At 46.0% G+C, this 27,685-nt stretch overlaps 1 long non-coding RNA gene across 1 annotated transcript; it reads right to left on the reverse strand.

Annotated features, from left to right (window-relative positions):
• On the reverse strand, positions 1–27,685 carry LOC132657662 (uncharacterized). Its single transcript, XR_009596147.1, has 3 exons — positions 27,496–27,685; positions 26,260–26,372; positions 1–432 (listed from the first exon to the last, which is right to left on the reverse strand). It is a non-coding gene; the product is annotated as an uncharacterized LOC132657662 (long non-coding RNA).

The following is a 27,685-nucleotide window of genomic DNA, read 5'->3' on the forward strand; positions in this document are numbered from 1 at the left end:
TTTTTACTTATGTATTTATTTTATTGGAGTATAGTTGCTTTACACAGCGCATCGTTTTCTGATGTACAGCCAAGTGAATCAGCCACACGTCTACACGTATCCCCTTTTCTGGATTTCCTTCCCGTTTAGGTCACCACAGGGCACCGAGTAAGCTCCTTGTGCTATCCAGTGGGTTCTCAGTAGTTACCTGTTTTATTCACAGTAGTGGCTACCCGTCAATCCCAGTCTCCCAATTCATCCCAGCCACCCCCATCCCCACTTGGTATCCGTGTGTTGGTTCTCTACGTCTAAGTCTCTATTTCTGCTTTTCAAATCAGATCATTGATTCCACTTTGTAAAGGGCCTGGCTTGCCACCCGACGTACAATAGGACTCAGTAAAGTTTATTTTCTGTCCGTTCTGCACCTTTCTCTTCTCTTTCCAGGAATCGGACCTAAGGAATAGAGAGACAGATTGAATCAAGAGGCTGAAAAATGGTCTAAATCAAAGGACTTTTGAAAATAGGGCTTGGTAAGCTCCTTGAAGGCAGAGGCTAATTCTTTTAAGTATTCAGTACAGTGCCAAGCCTGCTAGAATTGCCCAACAAACATTAAAAATTACAAGAGTTGCCCAAGAATGAGATTTGGGTCTCAGTTTCCTTGGAGAGGTCGCCACCTGGTGGACAGACGCGAAAACAGCACAGCTTTAGAGTCGGTGTCTTTCTTCAGAGTCCCTGCTGTCATTCAGTGGCGTCTGACGCTGCGACCCCAGGGGCTCTAACCCCGGGCTCCTCTGACCCTGGGATTTTCCAAGTAAGAATGCTGGAGTGGGCTGCCGTTTTCTCCTCCAGGGATCTTCCCAACCCAGGGATCGAACCTGCGTCTCCTGCATCTACTGCTTCGGTAGGCAGATCCTTTCCCACGGAGCCGCCTGGGAAAGCCGACAGTTCCACCCGCTGCCATTTAGGGCTCCTGGGAGTCTGCTCAAGTAACAGTGAGTTTGCAAAGAAGCAGAAAGGGGAATTTAGAAGGAAAATAGAGACTTCTTTGGGTTCTAGAAAGATCAACACATTTTCTTGCTTCTAATCCTACAGAGAGAGGAGTCTGGTGGGCTACACAGTCCATGGGATCACAAAAGAGTCGAACACAACTTAGCAACTAAACAACAACAAATCGTTTGCTTAGAGAATCCATCTTGCCGCATTGACTGGCCCTAAGAATTATGAGTCAAATTGAGCACCCAAAATCCTCAAACTTCAAAGCACGCTAACCATCTCCAAAAGTAACCCTAAGCTAGGCCATGTGGCAAGAACAAGACAAAAGCCATATTGAGTTGCTCTCAGTAAACCCTATAGAAGTACCTGGTCTCTGCTGCTCTGAGCATTTGGAGATCTAAGAAATAAAGTCATCTTTCATGAAAACACGCTTGCCACACACAATTCATCCTCCACACGATGAATATATCAATAACTCAGGGCAGAATGGAAATTCTCAATGGGGATGAAACTCCTAGGCTGCGAGTCAATGAATCTGTGATAAACTGGAAACAGCATGACTTTAGAAGCCAGATGAGTCTGGGTTAAAATTCCAGATAAGTAGTCAACCATTCTAAGGCTTAGTTTCCTCATCTGCGAACACTGCTCGGCCACTTGTGGCCACAAGTCAGCGCCAGCATGATGGCCGGAAGAGTTTTCAGCAGCCCCAGTGGCCAGAGGTAAACCATACCGTGCATCCGTGCAAACGTTTGGGCTCCCTCTATGACGACATGTCACGTGGCCCTGCATCGCTCAGATCATAACCCAGTTTTACCAACTGGGTGTTTTTCCAGTGAGCCCATGGAAGTCTGAGGTCAAAGAAGCACTTACTAAATAATGCCCATGAGTTTCCTGAACAGTGCTTTCAAGCCAAGCCCATAATGTAAGGAAAGCGCTGCCCACTTCCATCAATTCATCTCTGTCTCTGCTTCCTGAAAGGTCCCAATTAGCGATTGTGATCAGCTCCACTTGGGGAGACCTGCAGACTTTCTCAGCTAATTGGCCCAAGGAAGAGAAGAGGGACTTGAGTGGAGTTCACGTGGCGTGGGCTGACCTTTGTCTTCATCTTCCCCAGCAGTTATTTCCTGCACTGAAAGCAGACACTGGAAGGATACTCAGGATGGGGGCAAAATCCCTTGCATTGGCATTAGGGAAAAGTAAATGGGGTTGGGCGCCAGGGATAAAGACAGCTGTTATAATGGAACTGTATCCCCACCCCCAGAACAGAACACTTACCGACACCCCTTACTGACAATCTTAGTGTCCTTCCCTGGTGCTAGAGATGGCAAAAGATTCCAGCAGACGCGTTTCCTGCCTGCCGTGTTGCAAAGTTGGCACTGGTTTCTCCGTTGAGATCCTTGTGCTGAAATCTGGTTAGGTTCTTCTCTGTGTTATCCTTGAACAGAATCCTGGATATGACTACGGACTCAGGGCTGGGAGCAGGAATTACACACGGTCCACGAGGGAGAATAATCAGCGGGGAAAATCCTCCACGCACAGTCAGAAAACCCTGGCGTGAGCCTGTCTGTGTCACCGTTAATAAAGCTTCAGTTTCTTAATCCATAAAATAGGGATACGATTCTTCCCCGGCAGAATCCCGTCATGAAAAGTGAAATTATCCCCGTCCTCGTGTTGTTGTTGTTAAGTCACTGTGTCCAACTCATCTGCAACCCCATGGACTGTAGCCGCCAGGCTCCTCTGTACTTGGGATTTCCCAGGCAAGAATGCTGGAGTGGGGTGCCATTTCCTTTTCCAGGGGATCTTCCCGACTCACGTCCCCTGCATTGGCAGGTGCGTTCTTTACCACTGAACCACCAGCGAAGCTTCTCCCTTCCTTTGTAGGATCATAAACATCTACACTGAAATCACCCACACAAAGCGTTTGTAGTGCCTGACACAAAGCCAACGCTCAAGAGGAAGATGATGTTTTGTCCTTATGAGCATCGGGGAGGCAAATATTGTTGAACCTATTTTATGGAGACAGCTCAGTGCGGCTCTTTGAAGATCACGCGCCCAGTAAGGCTTGGGGTTGGATGGGGCCTGAAATAATACCTAAAGCTTATGCCCTCCCCCTCTACAGTAAGGAGCCTAACTCTGCTGGGCATCAGAATTTCTTGGGAACCTGGTTAAAAGTGAACATTCCAGGGCCTCATACCAGATTCTAATTACGGGCAGGCCTCAGATCTAATGTAGAAATTCCCATAATTCCTCTCATTCACATTTAGATATTATTATTATTATTATATTATTACAAATAGCAGTAGCATTCATATTACTATTAATTTTTACTTTTACAACTAGGGTGAAAGTTCAGCATAGTTGCCGGTTCAGAGATTCAGAGAAAAAAAACACCATCCCATACATTCACACATACGCACACACATATGTAAAAAGTACACATTGGATTCTACTCGTTCCAAGTTGTGATCCAGAATAAATTTACTAAAATCCCCTGGACCAAGTAAATGCATATTGTAATAAATTTGTTCATGTAAGACATGTTTCGTGATCGTAAAACTGTTAAATCTCTCAAAGAGTCTCCAGGTTTTAGGAAGATTATTTTGATAATGAGAAAGACTGAGGAAAGTGACATTCATTTGTTCATCCAGCAAACATGTTTCTTATCAATGTTAGTCACTGGGATAAGTGTGAGAGATTCAGAAATCAGTAAGACTGGAAGCTTCATAAGGCCCCAGATAGTGTCTGTCTTGCTGGGAAAACACTTAAGATACACTTAAGTAGATCAAATAATTCTAGGATACGGTAAGTACTGTGGATGAGAAAAGCATCAGGGTGCCGTAACAGAACTGCTGGGGGCCGTGCAGAGTGAGACGGAAGGCTCTTTCTGAAGAGCAGACATCTGAGCTGAAAACAGAAGGCAGGGAGGGCTCAGCTGTGTGCAGAGCCAGCTGGAACAGCAAGTGCAAAGGCCCTGGGGCAGGAAGGAGTTTGGTGGGTTCGTGCACCGGAAAGCAGCCCTGGGAGCTGGTGGTGGGGGCCAGTGCAGGTTGATGTGAGGGGGACCGGAGAAGATTCAGGGGTCACGCAAGGCCCCGAGGGCCCTGGCCAGGAGTATGAACTGGATTCCATGTGAAGCTGGGCAGCCACTGGAAAATTTTGAATGGGAGAAGCTGTTAAACGCCTCCCCAAACAATCCCTCTGGCCACTGGAGAATGGATCTGGAGGAGGTCAGAGCAGAAGCAGCAGAGAATAGTGAGGTGTCTCACATGGGGGGAGGCCGCCCGCCGGGAGCTGTGCAGGCTCTGTCTTGTTGCTGCCCCTGGATTCCTGGTTACACAAGCCGCAAGTGTCTTCATAGGGACCTGAACCAAAGTCGCCGTTGGCTGTGACCTCGAGCCTGAGGATCCCGTTTCTCTCTGCCTCCCCCAGGCCAACCACCTCCAGGACAGCCTCTGTCCCCTCCAGCACTTGGTCCCATGGAGCACATGTCCTTGAGAAGGAGCAAAGAGGTCAGCTCCAGGGGCCACCTGCTGCAGGTGCCTCTGTCTCCTGCACCAGGCTGGGGATGCCTCAGTTAACCCACTGGTTCCCGAGGGAGACGGCGAGGCCCCCAGGGGACCTCTGGCAACGTCCGCGGATATCCTTGGTCATCCCCAGTGGGGAGCAGATGCTACTGCCATCTGCTGGGCCAGGCCCGGGCTGCTGCTGTGCATCCTGTGATATGCAAGATGGTCCCCTCAACAGGGCCAGCCAGACCCGAAGGCCAACAGCACTGACGCTGGAAAAACCCTGGCTGATACGTGGAATCTAAATAAATGGTACAAATGAACTTCTTTACAAAACAGAAGTAGAGTCAGATGTAGGAAACACACTTCTGGTCCCCAAGGGGGAAAAGTGTGGGAAGGGATAAACTGGGAGATTGGGATTGATACACACACACTGCTGTATAACCTACTGTGTCAGGGAACTCCACTCGACACTCTATAAAGACCTATACGGGAAAAGCGGTAGTCACTCAGTCCTGTCAGGCTCTTTGCAACCTCATGGACTGTAGCCTCCCAGGCTCCTCTGTCCATGGGATTCTCCAGGCCAGAATACTGGAGTGGGTTGCCACGCCCTTCTCCAGGGGGTCTTCCCAACTCAGGGATTGAACTTGGGTCTCCCGCATTGCAGGCAAATTCTTTGCTGATTGAACCACCAGGGAAGCCCTCTAAGGGAAAAGAATCTTTAAAAGCGTAGATAGACAAACGTAAGTTCGTATACCAGACTCACCTCTCTGTACATCAGAAACACAACATTGTAAATCGACTGCACTCCAGTAAAAATTAAAACTACGACAGCAACCCTGGCTTAGAGGCCCAGCCAAACTTTACCTCTTCTCCTCTAAAGCCAAAGTCCCCCACTGCAGATCCCCCAGGGATAAGGAAGAATTCCAATCTTTGTAAACGAGGCAGAGAAAAGAAAAACTGCATGCATTGATTGACCTACTGTATGCAGGCCACTGCAATTTACACGTTTAACTCGCTTCCGAGGGGTGGGGGGTGTTTTTATTTATTGATTGCTTATTAGACGCACACCTGTGTAAGACAGTGGGATTCCCTGGTGGCTCAAGTGGCAAAGAGTCTGCCTACAACCTGCGAGACCTGGGTTGGATCCCTGGGTCGGGAAGATCCCCTGGAGGAGGAAATGGCAACCCACTCCAATATTCTGGCCTAGAAAATGCCATGGATGGAGGGGCCTGGTGGGCTACGGTCCATGGGGTCACCAAGAGTCAGACCCAACTGAGCGACTTCACAGCTATGTAAGATGGTGCTTTCATTACTACTACAGAAGGGTAAACAGAGATCCCTCTGGGGTGAAGGAAACCTTCAAAGTCACAGAGTTGGGATTCAAACCCACAGCTCACTGGCTCCCAGCATGGTGTCCATTTCTGAATTCCAGAGAAGCTCCCAGGACAGCAAGGGAAAGGGGGCAGTGAAGTTTCCATTTGGAGAAGTCTGGTGTCTTGCCTGGGAAATGTAAACAATTTAGAGTGCAGGGACTGAGGTAATCACCCTGTCTGGTTTCACAGGCCACCCAGACAGAGCACTGAAGCTGCCTCCCCGCCATTCTGTGCCCTAAACACACCCTGTCCCCAACCCCGCCTCCCTGCAGATTCTTCTTGTTCCGGGGAGCTGAACCTTCTTCTCAACCAGAAGAAACACAGCAAGAGGGGAAAATACCATTTGGCAGCCACGCTCCTCAAGCAGAGAAGCATATTACAGGCTGGGTAGATGGTATGGGGGCAAAACTTGATCAACACATGTTGATTTGACACCTACTGTATACAAGGCTCCATGCGCAGATGAGTGAGGACTGGGAAGGTAAGAAACATTACATGAACCCCTTTCATTCATTATAAAATGGTTTATCAGGCAAATATTCTATGCCACGCCAAATGTGAGGCTTCAAGAAATCAAGATAGAAAAAATAAGACCCCCCGACCTATACACATATGTACCTTGAGGTCAGAGGTCCTGTTATGAATTATATTAATAAATGAGTGCTAATTTATTAATAAAAGGGCCATTAAGATATGGATGGAAAACAACAGTGAACTAGGGAGAGAAGAGACAGACAAGGTCCCAGGTGGATGAATGAATTCACTAAAATAAAAAAGGAACAAGAGTCATTGAAAGTGCAGCTGAAGTTCTGGGAAAAGAAGGTACCGAAGCAAAATCTGACTTGCAAGAGAGAAATTAGGAAAAATTCCGTGGCCTTTTCATGTTAACGAGATTCAGACATGTGGGTAGGAGACGGCTTACATCCTAGAGAGGGGGAATGAGTCAAAACTCTGGAAAAATGCCTTCTCAGCCTAGAAGTCATGTTATCCAGAAGCCAGAGCCATCAGGGGTCGGGGGGGGGGGGTGCGGGGAGGATGCAGCGAGAATGGCCAGCTGCCCATCACAGGGGAGACAGTATTTGGAGGCCTTCTCCTATCGCCCCACTAAGGCTCACCAGAAAACAAACTAGGGACTCTTATTAACCCATGTAACAGATGGGACTGATGGAACACCCAGCTACAGTCCCAGCAGAAAAGCAGTGAAGCCCAGCTGGGATCCAGCCCTTTGGTTCAAAGCAGGTGACGGCAACCTGCAGAGTGTGGGCTAAACCTGGCTTGCCGCCTGTCTTTATAAGAAAGTTCTATGGGAACACAGGCATGCCTGTCCACTTGCCCACTGTCTATGGTTATGATGGCAGAGCCAACTAGTCGGACAGAGACCATCCGGTCTGAAAAGCCTCACGTAGTTCACTATGCGGCCCTTTCCAGAGAAAGCCCGCCCAAAGCTCCCTCGCTTGGCTCGAGGGGCCCAGGGCGCCCTGGGCTGGCATCACCAGATGGAACCCTCCACGTGGGGGCCCCTGCCAGCCGCTCCCCACTCTGCTGGGGAGGCTGAACCCCAGGGTCTTTTCAGGACGTAGAAAGCCCAGTGAGCAAGCACATCCCTGGAGCGCTGGAATTCCTGTGGCATCTCCAGTATTTATATTGCAAACACCACAAGAACTCATTTTTCATGCTATTTCAGCTGAAAGCAGCCTTGGTCTGGAGATCATGGCGGTGGGGGCAAGCGGGCCTGTGCCGCCGGGCTCCGCTGACCGGCCGGCCCCAGGTGGCTGGCTCAGGTGTGCGGGGCCCGGGCCAGGCTTTCTTCTGGGACGGCGGGCTTGAGGAATGAGGACAGGAGGAGGAGGGCCAGGGCACCTCGTGGGAAGCGGGGCTGCCTCTCAGCGAGAAGAGCCTGCAGACACGTCCACCTTGTTTGATAACCCAAAGTGGCTCGTTAATCGAAACAGAATCGAACCAAATGGAGTCCAGATGTTGGCACGTACACACTCACACTCAGCGCAGAGACACACGCTATGGTGGAAAGGCCCCGAACCACGAGCAGCAGTTACCCGAGGGCCGGGGGTCGCCTCCCAGTCTCTTCTCAACCACTTGCTTCTGGCTTGTTTTCCTTTCCTGGCACTTAGGCAGAGAGAGGAAGAAGAAGAGAAAAAGGTAAAATCCCAACAGAATTATCTTGCACTTCTCCGCATACGAATGGAAATTCCACGAGCACCTGTGCTTGTTGGGTGCTCACTGGTTTACCCCTGGGCCCAGCACACAGCCTAGAACATACTACGTGTTCAGTTGACCACTGATGACTAAATACGTGGTTCTCTTGCCATGCCTAGCAGACGAGCCACAAGAAACATACATGACTCTCAGAATTTTTTATAGCCACCCTATTTTAAAATAGTACCAGTCAAGTCAAAGAATGGAAATTGACATCTCATCTAGCAAATAGTTCTTGACTACCTACTGTGAGTTCACATCACCAACTTCCCCTCACCCCTAGAAAGCCACGCACTGCACGCCACTCAGAACAAACCTTCGATGAATATCCGTGATCACACAAATAGCACCACTGCAGTTACCACCTACTTTGAGGATGATATATTAAAAAAAGTAGAAACAATGACTCATCTTTAAGAGAGTAAATGTTCCAATGAGCCCACCACCTCCAAGAGTCTGGAATGCATTTTCCTGGGAGATAATAAAGCTGAATCACAACCACAGCGTAGAGAAGAACCCAATGCCATTTTGGAGAAGTTCTCAACAGGCATTTCGAGGCCAGCGACTTCTGTGAATAAACAAGTCAGCATCTACGGCAGTCTGCAAGACAACGTTTGGCACCTGACAGGCTTCATTCCAGCTGCCTCCATCGAGCCGCAGGCTTTGAAGACCAAAGTCAAGGTGTAAAATGAATTTGGGATGTTGCAAAGGCAGCAGCTTATGGATGAACTTTTTGGCCAACCCAACACAAAGCATCTGAGAGTTTACCTGTGTGAATACGTGCTTTGTCTAAGGCAGGAGACACTGAGGCATATTTGGACTCATTTTCTCCCCCTTCACAAACATAGTCTTTATTTTAAAGGCCACTCATTAATGTCAAGTAAGAAAAGATGCCCAGAGAATAGCCAAGATTGCAAAATGATGGTTGGCCTGACTGTGTTGCTTATGTCTGGCTCTCCAGTCAGACAAGACTGGTGTTTGGATATAACAACAAACCCCACGACTCTGCGGGTCAAGCTATCACACTGAGCTTTTATTACTAAACATCCTTGGGTCAGACTCATTGTTACCTAAACCACATCTGCCAGCTGTTAAGTGGTTCCAATGCAGTAGGGGAAAGTGAAGGGCAACTGAGAAGATGAAAAAAAAGCTTGAAAAAGTGAAATAAACATTCTTAAGCATATGTGACCCTCCACTAGCCATGTTTCAGAACTATGAAATAGAAAGAAAAAGTATAGATCTATAATACATGGAGCAGGGGAGCAATCCTTTCATCCTAAGGAGGAAAAAAAAAGCTGCAAACCAAAACAGCAGCCTACTGTAACTGATGCTGCAGTCTTTAAGAAAGACTGTTGAAATAACACGTTCTGGAGAGGACATGGAGAAAACAGAAGTCTTGATGGGAATGTAAATTGGTGCAGCCACTATGGAGAACAGTATGGAGGTTCCTCAAAAACCCACAAATAGTGTTGCCATATGATCCAGCAATCTCAGTCCTGGGCACATACCCAAAGAAAACTATATTTTGAAAAAATGCACGCACCCCTATGTTCATTGGAGAAGGCAATGGCACCCCACTCCAGTACTCTTGCCTGGAAAATCCCATGGACAGAGGAGCCTGGTGGGCTGCAGTCCATGGGGTCGCAAAGAGTTGGACACGACTGAGCGGCTTCACTTTCACTTTTCACTTTTCTGCATTGGAGAAGGAAATGGCAACCCACTCCAGTGTTCTTGCCTGGAGAATCCCATGGAGAGAGGAGCCTAGTGGGCTGCCGTCTATGGGGTCGCAGAGAGTCAGACACGGCTGATGCGACTTAGCAGCAGCAGCAGCAGCAGCTATATTCACAGCAGCACCATTTTTAACAGCCAAGGCATGGAAACAACTTAAATGTCCACTGACTGATGAATGGATAAAGAAGCTGTGATACACACACACACACACACACACACACACACACACACACACACACCACCCCAGAATACTGCCCAGCCATAAAAAGAGAATCATGCCGCTTGCAGCAACATGGATGGGCCTAGAGATCACCCTGCTAGGTCAGTCAGAAAGTGTTAGTCGCCCAGTCGTGTCTGACTCTGTGTGACCCTATGGATGGTAGCCTGCCAGGCTCCTCTGTCCATGGGATTCTGTAGGCAAGGATACTGGAGTGGGTTGCCATGCCCTCCTCCAGGGGATCTTCCCAACCCAGGCATCGAACCTGAGTCTCCTGCACTGCAGGCAGATTCTTTACATCCTGAACCACCAAAGACAAACACTAGATGATATCACTTACATGTGGAATCTAACATATGACACGTATGAACTTGTCTACAAAGCAGAAACAGAGTCACAGACATAGAGAACAGGCTGGTGGTTGCCAAGGAGGAGGGGTGGAGCAGGGTGGATTGAGTGGTTGGGATTCGCAGACGTAAACTATTCCATATATCTTACGACAAGGTCCTACTGTATAACACCAGGAACTGCATTCAACATCCTATGATAAACCACAATGAAAAATATGCATGTGTATAACTGAATCACTTTGCTGTGCAGCAAAAACTAACACAACATGTGAACCAAGTATCCTTAGACAAGATAAAGATTGTTAACGGATGGGTTATCTAGTGGGAAATAGATGGGGAAACAGTGGAAACAGTGTCAGACTTTATATTGGGGGGCTCCAGAATCGCTGCAGATGGTAACTGCAGCCATGAAATTAAAAGACGCTTACTCCTTGGAAGGAAAGTTATGACCAACCTAGACAGCATATTCAAAAGCAGAGACATTACTTTGCCAACAAAGGTCCATCTAGTCAAGGCTATGGTTTTTCCTGTGGTCATGTATGGATGTGAGAGTTGGACTGTGAAGAAAGCTGAATGCCGAAGAATTGATGCTTCTGAACTGTGGTGTTGGAGAAGACTCTTGAGAGTCCCTTGGACTGCAAGGAGACCCAGCCAGTCCATTCTGAAGATCAGTCCTGGGTGTTCTTTGGAAGGAATGATGCTGAAGCTGAAACTCCAGGATTTTGGCCACCTCATGTGAGGAGTTGACTCATTGGAAAAGACCCTGATGCTGAGAGGGATTGAGGGCAGGAGGAGAAGGGGGCGACAGAGGATGAGATGGCTGGATGGCATCACAGACTCGATGGACGTGAGTCTGAGTGAACTCCGGGAGTTGGTGATGGACAGGGAGGCCTGGTGTGCTGCGATTCATGGGGTCGCAAAGAGTTGGACATGACTGAGCGACTGAACTGAACTGAACTATCAGACATTATCTCTTCATTCCACAAATGAGAATTAATCACCTGCTGGGTGGCAGGCCTAAGGTACTAGGAATAAGAAGACCAGTCTCTGCCCTTAACGACAAGTATGATTAATTCCTTAGAAACAGGTTGAAGTTTGCCAGTGGCCTTCCATGACCCAAGTCTGGGGCTAGGCTTCATGTTAATAAATGTCATTCATCCGTTCAATAAGTGCTGATTAAGCATGTACGATACATAATCTCTTCTAGGCTCTGGGAGTACACTCAAAAGACAAAAATCCCAACTTCCTGCATCTCAGTGTAAGTCCATAAACCACCACCCTTGGATATTACCCCAGTTTCATGGAGACGAAGTGAGATTAGACATAACCTACTCAAGGTCACAGACGAACCCCACCAGAGCCAGGACCTCAGCCCTGACCATCTTCAGACTGCCTTCCCCACAAATGCCTGTGAGGACCACCAGGCGAAGAGCACAGGGGGTCCGGTTTACTGATAACAGCAACTTGTGTTTGCGTTTATCTTTGCTTCTGTACAGACACAGTTTGACTATGAGATCCACAGTTGTATGTTTCACTTCTGCCGAAATAACAACAAAAACAGTAGTAAAATAACAGCCACGGTAACAGCAGCAAGTCATAATAGTGCTTTCTCATTTTTCTCCAAACACATAGCCCTTTCAGCCCTTATGTTTGGCCCATAGACAGAGCCAGAGTTAACAAGAAATATTTCACTGTGTGTTCAACATTGTTGTAAGGAGTTGTCAGCACAACCACAATGATGATCAGCAGACGGATACTTGCCAACCTTCATATTCAGGAGGTGAGGTGATAGGCGGAGTGGGGCCAGGCAGAAATGGCTGGGGAGGAGGCCCGTGTCTAAGGGACAGCTTCTTCTCAACTGGAGTGGATGGTCACCTTGCAAAAAGGAAGCCACGTGGGGCCAGAACTCCTGAGTTTTTCGAAGGACGCCAGAAATCTGCATGCTATGTCAAATCTCCCCAAATTTCAATATTGGCAATACAATTTTTAAAATATGTGTATCAACATTTTGCTGGCTAAAAGGTACATATTTCAGTGTTAAATCTGGCACAGGCCTCTGCATTATTCCAAGTGTTCTGTCCAGCAAATATCATGCATGTCGAATAGTATTTTAGTTGGAAAAGAATCTGCCTGCAATGCAGATTAGACATAATTGAACCCGGTTCGATTCCTGGGTTGAGAAGATCCGCTGGAGAAGGGATAGGCTACCCACTCCATTATTCTTGGGCTTCCCTTGTGGCTCAGCTGGTAAAGAATACGCCTGCAATGCAGGAGACCTGGGTTCCATCCCTGGGTTGGGGAGATCCCCTGGAGAAGGGAAAGGCTACCCACTCCAGTATTCTGGCCTGGAGAATTCCATGGACTGTATAGTCCATGGGGTCGCAAAGAGTCGGACACAACTGAGCGACTTTCACTTTCATAATTATTTGGACTACCTATCAATGATCTTGTCTTTTCCACATTTAGCGATATGCCAAGAAACCATCTATGCAGAGAAGGGTAGAATGCATTTATATCAAATTGCATTATAGTCTAAGTACCAAACATAATATTTTGACAACAAGCGCCATCAAAACTCTTAACTAAGTGTCATGGAGGATAGGAGAGATTTCATCTTGGATTTAAAAGGAGAGGTCTAATTTGGACTTAGAGAAAAATGGCAGAAATTAGACTAGAAAGACACAGAGCATGAGCAAAAGCAAGTGAAAAGTAGATTTGCTGCTGCTGCTAAGTCACGTCAGTCGTGTCCGACTCTGTACAACCCCATAGACGGCAGCCCACCAGGCTCCCCCGTCCCTGGGCTTCTCCAGGCAAGAACACTGGAGTGGGTTGCCACTTCCTTCTCCAATGCATGAAAGTGAAAAGTGAAAGTGACGTCGCCCAGTCGTGTCCAACTCTTAGCGACCCCATGGACTGCAGCCCACCAGGCTCCGCAGTCCATGGGATTTTCCAGGCAAGAGTACTGGAGTGGGGTGCCATCGCCTTCTCCGGAAAAGTAGGTTTAAGGGAACATAGATATGAGAATGTTGATAGAGGAGAAAAGAGGACAAGGAAGCTGTGGGTAGCTGAGAACAGGAGGTTACACTGAGACAAATGACCTGTACGAAACGGTGTTCCTATCTGGTCTACTCCAAAAGACGAGGGCAGGGGAGAGCCTGAACTCTGAGGAAGGGGTTGCAGCATAAGTCTTTTGACATCCCCAACACTTAACACAGTGCTGAACATGGAGAAAGATTCCAACAAAAATTTAAGGAGAAATGAGCTCATATATGTGAAGGCATTTTGACCAACACCAAGTGTGCACAACATCAAGGGATTATTAATATTGATGAGGAGACAGTTTTCAAAGGAGACTTATATAGGACTCTTGAGAGAAGAATAATAAATCGAGGGTCTCTGGCAATCGTTAAGGGTGTTGTCAAAGTTCAGCAGGCATTTTCCTTCTTAAACACAATGAAGGGAAACTCATTCCGTGGATTTCTGATCCAGCTGGGGATATTAAGCCAAAGTGGACGGGAAATAGAGGTTAATATGTGGCCCTTTTTGGATGTCAGCATCAAGAGACACACCCTACCTTCCCCTGCAGCCTCCCCTAATAAGAAAAGCAATAGCTCTTAATCTAAAAAAGCACTACATTTTACTTTCATCAAAAGCGATGGCTTACTTTCCACTGCAGGACAGTAAAAGCTTTGGAATCAGCCAGATCCAGGTTCAAAGCTCATCCTGGCCAGTTGTCAGCTCTGCTACCTTGGGCAAGTTGCTGAGCTCCTCTGAGCCTCTCCATAAAAGGGAGGAGCAGCAGGAACAGCGCCCGTCTCATATGATGGCTGAAGAGGAAAGGAACAATGCACAGGGAAACCTGATGATGCTCCTGTAAATATCAAATTGGACACAAAGTGATCTCACTTCAAGGAGACATCAAAAGCCAAGGAGCCCATCCTGTCGAGATGAAACTCCCTGAGAGATTTCATCCAGGGTGTAAATTGCTTCTTGACAGTCATCTCTCTGCCGACTCCTGAGTACAGCGCGCTGCCTCCACACACAGATGTTTCTCTCAGCAGGGTTATCCACACGCACAGATTGCCCACAGCTGTCCCAACCACATGAAAGCCCCACGCGCTCCCCGGTGACCTACTGGTACAAGGTAGTCATTCATCAAATGCTGAAGGCTCAGCACCAGACACAATGAAAGGTTAGCCCCAGGCTTTTACTGCACTGGTATTAGCTTTCCCTGTCTGCAGCCATTGGCTCAGTACAAAGCTTTACACTGTTTACAAATGGGGGAGGGTCCTGGCCTTTTCTTCTGATTGACTTTTAGCTCCTTGCATCATTAATCTTTAATTTTCACTGGGAACTTCAGCAGGCCATGAAAGAGAAACACTGCCTCTGCCCTGTGCCTCAGGTTCTGCGGGGCTGCGCACCCCTCGAGGACGTCTGGGTGTGATGCGGTGTGTGGGGGAAAGGAGTGTCGCTTTCCATCCTGCGTAGAAATTGAAACTGCTGTTTTTGTGACACCGTGCATGCACCTGGGACCAGCCACACCTGCCTAAGGAATTTAGCACAGTGTTTAGTATATTGTGAGCATTCAATAAACAGCAGGGACTCTTATTATTATTATTATTTTATTACTAACTTTATTTGATTATTTTTATTTCCATAACTTGTGTGTTCAAGAAAAGAGAATATATGTCAATAATAGGAAGTAATTTCTGAAGGAAATAACACTTTTATCAATAGTAACTATTACAGGAATAGCAGAGCAGTAGCCAAATAGCCTCTGTCCCTAGAGTCCAAGTTTCAGAACCTGGGCATGGTGCAAATTTGTCATTTTCCTACTTTCTATGAAAAATAGAATTGTTTTCTTCCATATTTAACTAATTTTGCTGAATCAGCATAATCAAATACAGCTTTCTGTGATGATGGAGAAGTTATATAACCCAGCAAAAAGCCGACTGATAAATCTCTGTGATTCAAAACTCAGTGTGATTGAATAATATTAAGACCTAATAAGACCCTAGTTTGTTGTGTGTATATATCATACTTTACATAGTTACCCCCTTTTTCTTCTTATATTTCGTTTCCATTTAGTATTAACAATTGAAATGATATTTCTGAGACATGCTCCAATAATCTGCACTGATACTGGGAAAGCTAGCTGTTCTCCTGACAATAACTCTAATCTGGGGACTTCCCTGATGGCCCACTGCCTTCCAATGCAGAGGGTGCAGCTTCCCAACTCCTGGATGGGAAGCCAAGATCCCACATGCCTTGGGGCCAAAAAAAAAAAACCAAAATATAAAACAGAAGCAATTTGTCACAAATTCAGTAAGGACTTAAAAAAATAATCCTGATTGCTTAGCTTCTGGTACATCATCTAAGACTAACCTATCTATGAGAAAGAACCAACATCATCCTAACCCATTCGTAAGGATGCCACTTAGATCAAATTATTGTATCCTGATTATATCCTCCTTCCATACCTCTGAGTTCTAGCCTGTTGGCTTTTAATCACCACGTATGCTGCCCAGAAGTGTGAGCAAGAACAGAAGCTCAAGAAGGAAGAAGGCAGTCTGGGAATGATGCTACAGAGAATGCACAGCGGATGAGAGCCCTGGCTGGGGGCGGGGGGCGGGCAGCCCAGAGCCACAGACAAGCTGCAGGCTCCTCCGTCCTCACAGGGCTGCCACCTGCTGCCCCAGCCCAAGAACACCTCTCGCCCCACTCTCCACAGGCCACAGGGGAAGAAGTCATTCCCTTTTCATATCACTTTGTGCAGAGTATTGCCACATCCACTACCTTATTTGACCATCACAAGGACCTGCGTGCAGATGGAGGGCGTGAGCTGGGCAGACCATGTCACAGCAGTCACAGTTCACACAGTGACCCAGAGATATTAACTTGTCAAGGATTGCATGACTACCCCACACCAGCAGTTGGATTAAAACTCAGATCTCAAGGCCTCTAGGTCCAGAAGTCTCTGGCATCTCTTTTCTCCATTTTCGCCTGCTCCCTGAGAACAAAATACAGCAGCTGTCTGGGCTGATGAATAAACAGTAAAACCAGAAGGCTACATATCCTGCCTAAATGAATAATTAAGGATTTCTGATTCCATGAAACATGGAGGAAACACACTCCACCCTGCCTCTCCCACTGAATACAGATATAAACCATGGGCCAACTGCATGAAGCAGTTACGTGAGGACTCTGAAAGGTAAACTGTGGCGTACAGACTGGGCAATGAAATCAGCACTTAAAGCAACGCGGAGCCCGTGGTGGGTCTTCCGCCTCTTCTCCCTCCAGTACACCGCGGCTTGAGCTCAACACTCCAGGCTTGGCAGTGGCCACCAGGACAGAGCACACGGAGTTTTTTGGGAAGCCGCTTCATTCTGACCTGACACAGTGAAAAGGGAAACTTCTCACTCCAAAAGAGAGTATGGAAATTTCCTTCCTTGTTTTCTCTTTCTTTTCTCTATTGTCTCACACCTCCAATCAATTTTGTAAATGTGATAGAAGTGACTAGGAGCAGGCGCTCATGGGAGCCAAAACTCTGATGGAGAAGAATGTTTCTGTCAATTTGGCAGAACTGCAACACCAAGAGGGTGGGGAGAACCTTTATTTTTCTGTCTCCGTCGTGCCACTATTGGGCCCTGACATAGTCAACAGAAGTAACTAATCCTTGGTTTTCTAGTCAGAGGACCAAAAAGAACAGCCGCAAGAAACCAGAAAGCGCTGACGAGCTCACAAGGATGGAGGGACTCGAGAGAACAGACCCATAAATGTGTTTACGAACACTCGGGTTCTCCACCCCTAACAATGCGTGCATAGATCTGACCCTACTCAGTCACACCAAGGACCTCAATCAGTGTCAAACTGCCTCCTAGGACTCAGACTGGCCACTAGGTTAAGCACACACAGGATAGATCTGAATAGCATTAAAGATGCTTTAAAGCCAAAGAACATTAGAATCAGAGCCCTCAGAATGTGGGATAGAACTTGGGGCCTGACCATAAACAGGTCAACTGAATGCTGAACAAAAACATCAACATTTCTAAGGATTTCAGAAGGACCCAAAGTCTCTTCACATAATGCTAAAAGGGTTTGGAATACAATCCAAAATTATTCAGCATGTAAAAAAAAAAATCTGAACTCATATGGGAAAAGATAATTGACAGACACCAACACTGAGATAATAAAATTGTTAAAATTACCTGACAAAGACTTCTTTAAAACTAGGATTAAAATGCTTGAGCAGGCAACTACAAACACTTTGAAACAAAGGAAATATAAGAAGTCTCAACAAAGAAATACAAGATATAAAGAAGAATCAAATAATTTTAGAAATGAAAATACTACTGAAAGAAAAGTTTGCTGGATGAACTTAATAGCAGAGTAAAGATAGCAAAAGAAAGTCACCAAACCTGTAGATAGATGAATAGAAATTATCCAACCTGAACACAGAGTTTTCTCTTTTTAGACTGGGGGGGGGCGGGTTGGGAAGAAACATAGTCTCAGGGATCTATGTGATAATGGTTAGAAATTTAACATTCACATGACCAAAATCCCAGAAATTAGACAGTATCATACTGACAACTATTTAAAGAATAATGATTGAAGATGTCCCAAATTTCATGAAAGACACAAACTTACAGATCAGAGAAGCTGAGTGAACTCCAAAATGGATAAACCAAAATAAATCCACAGCATAATCAAACAGTTAAGAACTAAAGAGAAAGAATAAACTCATTATCTGTAGTGGGACGGCAGTTGAAATTACTGTAGATGTCTCATTGGGAACGATGGGGCCATAAGGAAATGGCACAGTATATTTTTAAAGTTTTCAAAGAAAAGAACTGCCAATGCAAATTCTATATCCAGCAAAAATATCCTTCAGAAATAAAGGTGAAATCAGGACTTTCTTAGACGAATAAAACCTAGAAAACAGGCCTGCTTCTAACCAAATTGCTAAAAGAAGTTCTATAGAAAAATAGAGCAATTATGCCAGATAAAAACTGTGGAGCATCAGTACTGAAGAAAGAACAGAGGAGAGAAAAACTAGAACAGACTCTTCTTCTTTGAGGCCCTTAAAGCACGTTTGAAGGTGGAGAGAAAAATTAAAACGTTATCTAATGGGATTTGGGGGGCTTCCCAGGTGGCCCTAGGGGTAAAGAACCCACTGGCAGTGTGGGTTCAATCCCTGGGTCGGGAAGATCCCCTGGAGGAGGGATGGCAACCCACTCCGGTATTCTTGCCTGCATAACCCCATGGACAGAGGAGCCTGGCGGGCTACAGTCCATAGGGTTGCAAAGAGTCAGACACCACTGAAGTTTTAATATGTGTAGATTAAATTTACTGTATAAGACAGTTATAAGGGGGGCATAAAAAGATGCACATGGTGGAACATAAGAAGGGGCATATGGCATAAGGAAAGAAATACTTAGGATGCATATTGTGGTCACGTGTTTACATTCCAGTGGAAATGGTTAAATGTTCATTTTCAGTAAAGAGTGGAAACCTAATCTACACACACACACACACACACACACGCAACTGTTGTTTACTAACTGGTGTACAGTTCTTTGCAGCCCCACAGACTGTAGCCTGCCAGGCTCCTCCGCCTATCGGATTCTCCAGGCAAGAATGCTGAAGGGATCCGTTTTCTTCTCCAGGGATCTTCCTGACCCAGGGATCAAACGTGCTGCTCCTGCTTGGCAGGTGGACTCTTTACCACTGAGCCACCAGGGAAACCCTTTATATATAAATATAATAAACCCTAAAACAACTACTTAAACACATTACACAGAGAAAATAGATAAAAGAATTAAAAGAATGAGAAAGGTAGATACTTTTTTTAAAGTTTAAATAACCCAAAAAGAAGCAAGAAGGGGGAAAACAGAGGATGGAAACAAGAAAGAAATGGTCCTTACTTTCACGATAACAATTAGAGGAGCAGGTTAATATTTCCTTCTTATGATGAAACTCCTGAAGGAAAATATAAGGCAGAGCACCCTGACACAGACTAACATGATGGTCAAGAATGGCCTCCGTGAGAAGGTGAGCTTTCAATTAAGACACAGGGCAGGGGCAGAGGATCTCAAGAAGATGGAACAACTTGAGCAGAGACTCAGAGAAGAAGCAAATCGGGTGTTGGGGGAACTGAAAGATCACGGTGGTTGGAGGAGTGAGCAAGGAGAAGGTGAGATAAAAGAGGGAAGGGAGAGACGGACGGTGCGAGAGCTGTCAGGCTGCAGTTACCAGTTTGGATTTCACTCCAAACACAGTGAGAAGCGGCTGAAGCACTGCATCTGAAGAGCAAAGGGCTACTGGTAACATTCTGAAGACCTCCCATACTGTTTCCTAGAGCGGCTGCCCCACCCACAGCGTAAAGGGTTCTGGTTTCTCCACATCCTCACCAACGCTAGTCTGTTGTTGCAGTTAACGGGATGAGTCCATGTATGGGAGGTGTCTAACACAGTCAAATTCACAGGCTCAAAGACAGAAGAGTACAGCCTTTGTCATGCAAGATTACATTCTAGAGATCAGTGACCTATGGGTTTAAAGCTTCAGTGCTGCAAGATTAACAATTTATTGAGGTCTACTGTACAACACTGTGTCTATAGTTAACCACACTATCAGCTCAGTTCAGTCGCTCAGTCGTGTCCGACTCTTTGCGACCCATGAATCCCAGCACGCCAGGCCTCCCTGTCCATCACCAACTCCCGGAGTTCACTCAAACTCACATCCATCGAGCCCGTGATGCCATCCAGCCATCTCATCCTCTGTCGTCCCCTTCTCCTCCTGCCCACAATCCCTCCCAGCGTCAGAGTCTTTTCCAATGAGTCAACTCTTCGCATGAGGTGGCCAAAGTACTGGAGTTTCAGCTTTAGCATCATTCCTTCCAAAGAAATCCCAGGGCTGATCTCCTTCAGAATGGACTGGTTGGATCTCCTTGCAGTCCAAGGGACGCTCAAGAGTCTTCTCCAACACCACTGTTCAAAAGCATCAATTCTTTGGCGCTCCGCCTTCTTCACAGTCCAACTCTCACATCCATATATGACTACTGGAAAAACCATAGGCTTGACTAGATGGACCTTAGTCGGCAAAGTAATGTCTCTGCTTTTGAATATGCTGTCTAGGTTGGTCATAACTTTCCTTCCAAGGAGCAAGCGTCTTTTAATGTCATGGCTGCACTCACCATCGGCAGTGATTTTGGAGCCCCCACCCCAAAAAAAGTCTGACACCGTTTCCACTGTATCCCCATCTAATTCCCATGAAGTGATGGGAAACCATACTATAATGTACAGTTTAAAAATCTGTCAAGAGTATAAATCTTGCATGCTTTTACCGCAATTAAAGTTGTAAAAAACTAAACGAGGATCAGAATTCATCTGAAAAAGGAAAAGGAGAGGGAAGGGTTACTTTGGAGAACTCTAACCCCACCCAAATTGGGAGATTCCTGGGCACATGCGCTCCCCGAGGGTCTGGCTGAGAATAACACAGCAAAATAAACAAGGAGGTCCCAGGCAAGAGCCAGCTTTCTCATTCTTTTGACAGCTGAATGGTTAGCTTCCCTGGGCAGAAATGTGTACAAATCTGAATTACATCGAACAGTCAGATGCCTTATCTAAAAGACGACAGCCAAAGCTTGATCTTTGGCCCTTAGGGGAGAAGGGAAAGATGTTTATGTTTCAGAAATAATCAGAGTCAGACATCTCAACATTAAAATTCTCTGTCAGCCTATCAATATTTATGAATGTGTAAAATTTCCGACAGTCCCGTTCCACAATTTCCATGCACTGCAGGTTGAGAGATGTCTGACCTTGGAGACAGATAAGATCTCTTTGCCAGCACATTTCTCATTTGGCAGAGCAAAGCGTATACAAAACTATACCCATCTTCCAGTTAAGTTACCTGTCTTTAGCTTTTCTTGTTGAAATCAACCAGAGTGAGATTTTTCTACTTTCAACAGACCTTGCAGGATTTAAAAAAGGAAACTACAGGTTCTTCCACATATAATCAACTCCAAAAAAGCCCCCCCATGAATTAATGAATCAAGACTATTGTATCCTAAAGCCAGTCTAGTTTGAAACAAAGGCAAGACGTGCATTCAGAATAACAGGTTCCTAGTCATCGTTTTTATATTAATTAATCTCAACTTGGTTGAGTCTTTTTTCTTCTCTTTTTACCTTCAGTGGCTTTATATCTATTATCTGAAAAATGAGTTGTTATATACTTGATGTGTGTGTGTGTGCGTTGGCGTGTAGAGATCAGGTTCTCTGTGAAGAGAGTCTGAGGCAAGGATTCAAAGCCACGGGATTAATTGAGGGAGACCAACCTGTAAGGGACATAAAGCAAGAGAGAACAGCAAAGTGCTGAACAAGGATGTGGTTAGGGTTGCACGTATGTGTATGTGCTCAGTTGCTTCAGTCGTGTCCGACTCTTTGTGACCCCATGGGTTGTAGCCCACCAGGCTTCTCGGTCCTTGCCTTGCCTCCAGGCAAGTACACTGGAGTGGGTTGCCATGCTCTCTTCCATGAGATCTTCCCAACCCACGGATCCAGCCCACGTCTCTTAGATCTCCTGCATTGCAGGCAGATTCTTTACCACTAGCGCCAGGGTTAGGGTTAGGCTTAGCCTGACTCACAAGAGATTATTGGACCAGGCACATAACACTTGTATTCGTAATGCAGAATAGTCCCCATCATGAAGCAAGAGGGCACTTCTTTTTTTAACCTCATTATCAGACACTGAGGTGCCCCCAGGACAGAGATAATAATTAGTTTCTCCTGGTTGATGAGGCTCCTCTCAGGGGAGGATAATTCCTTGGCGATGGAAGCCAGCCATGAGCCCTCAGGATCCAGCATTTACGGCAGCTTCGGGGTGGACACACTAGCCCGGTAAAGGAGATCCGGAGGAGACACCAACATCTAGGTTGTGTATGTACGAATATGAGTGTGGTGCATACACGTGCAAGAAGATAATGAAGGCACATGTGCACACACACACAAGCACGGTGGGAGGTCAGTAATGAGGAGAAAGTAAGGGGGAGACTGACCTCTATTGTCTTGCAAGCTCATTGTGAGAACAAAAGATAATACTTGACGCTAGAAACACATGCCTCAGTGCCTTCTCAACTCCCTCCCTCCCTTTGGCTCTTCACTCTGCCTTTGACCATCCTTCCAACAACCAAGCTTCCTGCGACTCCAACGCGGCTATCAAGTGCCTTTCCTCTGGAAGGTCCCCTGGTCTACCCTCTCCTCTGACCACCCTACTTGTTGCCCTCAATCATAATTAAGACACTGTGAATAAGGACCCAAGAACAGTGCGCTCTGTGTGGTACCTGTCTCAGGAGTCCATGATTATAGGATTAAATTGCCCGGAAAATTCCATGGACTGAGGGGGCCTGGTGGGCTACAGTCCATGGGGTCGCAAACAGTTGGAAAGGACTTGGCGACTAAACAAAACAAAACCTCGATTTCTCTGGAATCCTAACTCTATAATTACAGTCATTAAAAGCCACCTGCACTACAGGAGATAAGGGTTTGACCCCTGGGTCGGGAAGATCCCCTGGAGAAGGAAATGGCAACCCACTCCAGTATTCGTGCCTGGAAAATCCCATAGACAGAGGAGCCTGATGGGCTACAGTCCACGGGGTCACAAAGAGTCGGACGCAATTTAGTGACTAAACAATAACATTCCATCTCCCCATTTAAGACCTATGTGACTTTTGCCAAAGTCAAAATCTCTCTATACTTGCCTTCCACCTCTGTAAAGGTGAGTGATGCCACCAGCCTCAAAACTTTTATTCTAAATCTGTGACAGCTTTTGAAAGATGTGGTGATGCCTGATTTGATGGTTATTTTCTCTGCCTGACGGAGCATATTTCTAGCATCTCCCAGTTAAACAGACCCATAATACCCTTGAAACCTCAGGACTCCATCAAAGAAGGAATGGTTCTACTTGGATTTAAAGGGAACAAAAAGAATGTGGAGCTTTGCACCAAAGGAATCTAATGCTGAGGAGAGGAAAAGCATGGAAATGGGGCTGAGGGGGAGTCCCAGGCCAGGAGCCAAAAGCCCTGGTAGCAGCTGAGCTCAGCAAAGAATGCTCAGTTATTTTTAGCCTCTGTTTGGGTATACTGATTTCCGGAAAAATATCCTCTCATTATGGTGTCTAGGACTGTATCCTGCCCTCCCACCCTTACCCCTCCAGAAACAAGACATTCTGCACAGTCAGGCAGCTCTTTCCAGGTGCTCTGCAAACCAGACAGGGATTCTCAGCTCTCCAGATACCCCATTCCAGAGCTGACTTTCATCTCAACAGCCTTCCAAGTGTTTCGCTTGTAGCAAAGGGCAGTCTTTGAGTCCTCCACACAACAGGCTGCTCCACGGCCTTCTGGTGCCAGCTGGCATCCAGCACAAAGCGCTGGCATGATCTGTGTTGCTGTTTTCAGAACAATGCTGCAAAATACCCCCAGTTCCATCTCAGCAGCTCGCTTGGTGGGAAAATGAAGTGGAGAGCCTATTCTGGTCACATGTGACTGCATGATAAGTCACTCTAACACTTACTGGCTTCAAACAACCATATTGTTCTTTCTTGTGGTTCTATAGCTCAGCTCGCTGGATGGTTCTGCTCATCTTTGCAGTGGTATTTCATGCCATTTTAGATGGCAGTCTCAGCTGGTGTTATCTAGATGCTTAGCTGGAAGGTTGGCTAAAGTATCAGAGCATCTCGTAAGCAACAGCGTCCATGAGGAGGAAGACCTCACAGGAGAAGGGGAGGAGAGGAAGGGGCAAACATGAATACCTGCATCTCATTACTTTAAATCATGAAGCAAAACAACAGGAGACCAGGAGAGTATCAGATACCTGCATAAGAGCCCGCACCTCCGTCCGTTTCACCATTCTCTTTCCATGACCTCATCAGCCATGGTTACTGGGTGAAAAATGAGCCATAAATGACAGGAATGTTGAGTCAACACCCAGGCATGTCCTTAAACACACAATTAACATCTAAATGCACACACACGTGCACACACATACCATCCCACAACGGGACCTGAAGGAACCATTTGTGGAGACACTTTCATGAGACTCGTAACTTTCTATCTGAAAATCTGAGTGCTCTCTGGGGTTCACCAGCTTCCTGATAAGAACCTCCGCTACTCCTGCACTATGTATCATGTCACAGGCTTCGAGGCCTGGAAAAACGTCTTGGAATTCTGAGTCCAATTACCTTTCCCAAAGGGAGTACTAAAAGGGATAAAGTAATGAAAAATGATTATATATTTCTGAACCTTGGTTGCTAAGGAGTTCCAAGGTGATAAGATAACCACAGACTTTTCTTTCTGAAAATTGCCCACTGGATACAGCGCCTCTCCCACCTGTCCTTCTAAAACAGCAAGTTCATTACCCTTCACCCGATTTAAGTTTCTCTGTGCAGCTCTAACTGCCTGGTATTATATCTATTAGTTCACTGTGTGATTCTACAAAATGTAAACTCCATGAAAGCAAGGGCTTATCTATCTTGTTCACGGTCTACTCCCTCCAATAGCACCTGGAACGTAGTGGGTAATCATTAACTATCTGTTGAATGAATTAATTATTATCACTTTAGTTAAGTATAAGACACTGCAGAATCTTCCCTTGAGGTTCTGTTCTGCAAGATAAGAAGTTATCCTCCACAGCTTTGCAATGTACATTAGTAACTATAATGCTCAGGCTTCCCTGATGACTTGGTGGTAAAGAATCCAGCTGCCAGTTCTACCCCTGGATCGGAAAGATCCCTGAAGCAGGGCATGGCAACCCACTCCAGTATTCTTTCCCGGAGAATCCCATGGACAGATGAGCCTGGAGGGCTACAGTGCATGGGGTCACAAAGAGTCGGACATGACCGAAGCGACTTAGCACGCATGCACACAAGCTACATTGAGAAATATGTTATGTATTTATTCCCTTAGGAACTCTAAGCTCTTATCTGGGAATTGAAGTAGTACATCCGACTTCTGGACATTTTCTGACCACATGAACTGAGCACACTGTAAATTTCAGAGTTGTACCTTTGACTTCAGGATTAGTAACATTTGTGTAACTTGTTAGTAACACAGATTCTCAGGCCACCTTGACTCAGAAACTCTGAGCATGGGACCCAAAAATCTGTCTTCATAGACCTTCTAGGAATTTCCAATGCTTGCTGGAGTTTGAGAACTACTACCTTGGAACCTTAGTAATAGTTCTCTGCTGTTGGATTTCATTGCAATTAAAAAGTATTTATTATGGAGTAAGAGAAAAAATATGAAGTGATAGTGGAATCCTGTATAAAAATATAAAGTGAAAAAATATGAGAATAAGAGAAAAATATGAAGTGATGGTAGAAATCCCTTATAAAATTGTATTTATTCTAATTTTCTGTTACTGGGAACCTTGCATATTTAAAATTTTTGCTTGGGTTTGTTTTGCTTTTGCTGCTAGGAAACTCAGTCGAACTGGAAGGTCAGCCATGATAAATACATTAATCCACAGAGTTATCACATGGATTCATTCCTCAGTTTCCTTTCTTTCCCTTGCCCCAATTTCTCATTTTCATCTTACTGGACTTTGTTTCTTTGGGAAGGATTTTGTTGCTGTTCAGTTGCTCAGTCGTGTCTGACTCTGCGACCCCCTGGACTGGAGCACTCCGGGCTTCCCTTTCCTCCGCTAGCTCCTGGAGTTTGCTCAAGTTCATGACCATTGAAACGGTGATGCTCTCTAGCCATCTCATCCTCTGCTACCCTCCTCTCCTTTTGCCTTCACTCTTTCCCAGCATCAGGGAAGACCCTGATGCTGTGAAGAATAGAGAGTTATAAATGCAGTCGATAAATAATAGAATCCTTCCCAACAGTGGCAATGTGTACTTACATGTTGTCCCAAGTTCTGAGGATGAAATACAGACCATGCTGACGGAGCAGATGTTACCAGATATTAAACTGCTTCAACAATAAGATGACAGAATGGGAAAAGCCAAATACTGCCTAGGAAGAAAACATTTTCATGTGTAACTCCCAGGGATATTCTTACAGAATTATTATTGTCCTTTTGCTTAAACATAAGAGAACGCATTTAGGCTTAGATTTATTATATTAGTATATTAGCCACTATTGTTCTTTCAGCTTCTTGCCTTTGGGCAATGTTTTCGTGTTGAGAATTATTTTCTAGTTCCATTGTGTTAAAACAAACAATGTGTATTTCCATTGTCTTTTTATATCTTCTGAGACAATAGACAGATATAATTCCCATTTGAAAAAGTTCCTCTAACCAACGAGTAACAAAACATCAGAACTACTGACCAGATTCACAATTCCCACGCGTGTGCTATATTTTGGGGTTTTTGTCTGTGATATACTCTAACACGTCCTTGAAAAAGATACAGTTCAATAAATGCCCAATTAAAAAAATGAGATGAACACCCACAAGAATCATCAATTACTGTTTCTTGAGCAACACTTGCCTCCTTTCTCTGAACTTTGGAAGATAGAGAAGTATAAAGTATATTCTCTGCAGATTGAAAACCTACTCGCATAGATCACGCTGTCCCTGGACAGCACCGCTCCAGCCGTTCCAGACCACAGCGTTCTCACACATCCCTTCAGACCTGCCCGATTCACACTTGGAGACCCTGCCGGGTCACTTTTGAGGGACAGGCCCCTGACAACTGGCCAAGTCTGATTCTAAATCAAGCAGCTCCACCAAACCTTGAACCCACTCACCAGCTCCAAATATCAACCCCTGTTAGAACACCTTCCCCAGGGCAGCAATACTGGAACATTCCAGACCCCTGACAATCCTCTCAGGGCGCACCCTGTCCCCAGGGCGGCAATACTGAACACTCCAGACCCCTGACAGTCCTCTCAGGGCGCGCCCTGTCCCCAGGGCGGCAATACTGGAACACTCCAGACCCCTGACAATCCTCTCAGGGCAGCAATACTGAACACTCCAGACCCCTGACAGTCCTCTCAGGGCGGCAGTGCTGGAACACTCCAGACCCCTGACAATCCTCTCAGGGCACCCTGTGTATTACTGTCCTATGGCTGCCATAAGAAATCACCATAAACCAAACAGCATTAAAAAAAAAAAAAAAAAAGCACATTATCTTACCGTTCTGGAGGTCAGAAATCGAGGAGAGGCTCACGGGCAGGTGGTCGGCAGGGCTGGACTTCTTCCTGGACCCTCCAGAGGAGAATCCGTCATCCCCGGACCTATTCCAGCTTCTGGAGGCTGCCTGCACACCGGGGCTCTTGACCCCGCTGTCCTGCAGAGCTGACACTAGCTGTAGACCCTGGACACT

The sequence above is a fragment of the Ovis aries genome, chromosome 14 (genome assembly GCF_016772045.2).
Source record: "Ovis aries strain OAR_USU_Benz2616 breed Rambouillet chromosome 14, ARS-UI_Ramb_v3.0, whole genome shotgun sequence".
In the NCBI taxonomy this organism is placed as follows: Eukaryota; Metazoa; Chordata; class Mammalia; order Artiodactyla; family Bovidae; genus Ovis; species Ovis aries.